This window comes from Equus quagga, unplaced genomic scaffold, assembly GCF_021613505.1.
Source record: "Equus quagga isolate Etosha38 unplaced genomic scaffold, UCLA_HA_Equagga_1.0 HiC_scaffold_11133_RagTag, whole genome shotgun sequence".
Lineage (NCBI taxonomy): Eukaryota > Metazoa > Chordata > Mammalia > Perissodactyla > Equidae > Equus > Equus quagga.
The window spans coordinates 5,679-8,147 of NW_025792161.1; the positions used below are offsets into that span (position 1 = coordinate 5,679).

Sequence of the window (2,469 nt, forward strand, 5' to 3'; positions counted from 1 at the left end):
GGTGTACAGATTTGCAGCCTCCTGGAGCAGCTCGATCTCCTCCATCAGTTTGAATTGCTAGGACAGAGCAAGCACAGGATGCCTACAGGGCCTGAGTGGGGGACCCTGCAGGGCTCGTGGAGGGGGTGAGGAAGGGGCAAGTGGCCAGTCTGGGGCCTTTGCCCACTTGGGAACCCTCCCTCCCTGTGATTCCAGTCAGGGCTTGACTGCTCTCACACTTGGCTCAAAATAGCTCCTCCTCCAGGAAGAAGTCTTTGATGCCAGCCCTTCCCCCACCCACCAATGCCATAGGATCCCTAGCTCTGTATATCGAACTGTGCAAATAAATGTTCCACCCTGGGGATTGGGCCAGAGGGGGTCCTGCCCACTGCGGGGGGGGTCTCTGATTTCCAACCCCCACCCTCCCCACCGGGAGGCCGCAGCCGCTTACTTCATTCCATTTCCGACAGTTGAGCACATTGCCCTGGAAAGCAGACAGCCGCAGTCCATCAGAAACAGCCCCCTTGGCCAGCACTAGCCCCCATCCACACCTCTTGCAATGCTGCTCTACTGCCAGTGGGCAGGCCCATCCAGAGCCCAGACTTGGACCTGGGCCAGTCTCTGGGCTCCAGAGCAGGGGGCACAGAGCAACTGAGGCAAGAGACCTTGTAACCCAAACCTCTCTGATGACACGTGGGGAGACTCAGGCCTCAGGCAGGAAGGGACAGCTCAGCCACTGATGTGCTTCCTGACTGGGAGGGGCCCGACTTCTCTTCCCTCACTGGCAGGGCCAGAGGGAGAGGCTGAGTCCAGCTCAGACACCACCTCCTGCGGCCACACAGTCAGGCAGGTCTGAGCCTCAGCAGCCCAGGGAACCTGGACGGTGGCTTATGCAGAGCCTGCATCACCCACTGGGGAGATGGGCCTGACACCCCAACTCCCACACGAGGCTGGAGGTCCTGCTGAGAGGACCTTTGCCAAATGCAGAGAGCTCAGGGCTCAGGACAGGACTCTCTCCTCCCCACCCTCAGGAGCCTGAGCCCCCGGACCCACCTCCGGGCTCACTCACCTCCACATAATCCTCCATCGTAGCGTCCAGCAGCTCCAGGGAATGGAAGATCACCAGGGAGGGGACGACACACTGTGCCGCCATCAGGATGGGCATGGTGATGAGCTCCCGCTCTGAGGTGCCCCCATGAACCTTCCCCTGAAACCCTTCAGCCCAGCCTCCTGCCCACCCCACACTCCCACACAGAGCAGCCTAGGATCCTCGGGACACCCCAACACACACAATTCCCTCCCCCGCTCCCCTCCAGGATCACCAAACTCCATCAGTCAAGTCCCAGGGATGGCTGTTGGCACCTCCCAGGGGCAGTGGCCCCTGCCCTTCCCCACCCCAAATCTGCCCTGCTGCCAGCCCTTCCAGGCCTCCTCCTGCTCACTGCCACTGCAGGCCCGTCATGCTTGGCAGCCACAGCAGATTCGCCTGAGGAGGAAGGCCCCTCTCCTGAGGGAGGTCTCCAGCTGGGAGGGCGAGCCCCCTCTCCTCTGACTCCTAGGCCCCTCCCCCACAGTCACCCTCACCTGCTGCCGCTGCCTCTCCTGGGCTCCCTGGCGGGCCCTCTCTGCAGTCTTTAACACGGAGGTCGCCTCCTGTCGGGGCCGAGGACAGGGTCAGTGCGCCCATACTCCCCTCCGCATGTCCCCCAAGGCCCCTGATCTCAGACCCTGGCCATCGGCTCCAGTCCCCTGCTGCCTCTGCTGCTCTCACCTCCAGGGTGCTCTGATTCTAGACCAGTCCCAGCCCCAGGACTCAGCCCTGTGTGACCTTGGGCCTGCCCAGGCCTCCCTGGCCCTCTTTCCTCAGCTGAAAAGTGTGAGGAGAACGTCACCTGCTTCCAGGAGTCTCCTGAGGACTCAGAGTCATCTGCGTATCATCACTGCTCTCCCCTCACCTCTCGAGGAGGAGCCGGCACAAATCTCCTTGCGTTCCTGTCCTCCCTTGGATGGTAGCACCCCGCTGGGAGGCCTGCGCCACTGATCAGTTCCCTCCACTTCCCAGAGGAGGAGACGGAGGCCCCCAGAGGGGCAGTGACTGGCTCAAGGACCCACTGGGAGAGGCTGCTCCCCGTGCCAGCTACAGGCCCTGTCCCCGCTGCCTTCACCCCAGCCCTGGCTCCAAATCTGACCAAGGCCCCGACCTCTGGACTCCAGGGGTGCGTCCAGACCCCAGCTGAACAGACAGGGAGGGGGAGGCCAGGGTGTCTTGGGGGACCTGGCCGAGTGGCCCTGGCCTGCCCCACCCTCACAGGGCTCTCTGACCCCCAGCCTGGGCCGAGCCTTGCCATAGCCTCACCTCCTAGGATCCCCTCAGGATGCTCCCCTCCCCTCTCCTTCTGGCCTCCTTCCAGATCTCCAGCCTCCAGGTTACCTGCACTAGCAGCTCCCTGCTCACACGTTTCTCTCTCCTGACCCACTTCTTCCAGGTTC

At 62.9% G+C, this 2,469-nt stretch overlaps 1 long non-coding RNA gene across 1 annotated transcript in view; it reads right to left on the reverse strand.

Moving 5' to 3' along the window:
- Positions 1 to 1,635, reverse strand: part of LOC124231892 (uncharacterized) — a 4,639-nt gene extending 3,004 nt beyond the window's left edge. Inside the window, exon 1 of the long non-coding RNA XR_006886714.1 lies at positions 1,564 to 1,635. This is a non-coding gene — a long non-coding RNA (uncharacterized LOC124231892). The remainder of the gene's footprint in view (positions 1 to 1,563) is intronic.
- Between the last annotated feature and the right edge of the window lie 834 nt (positions 1,636 to 2,469).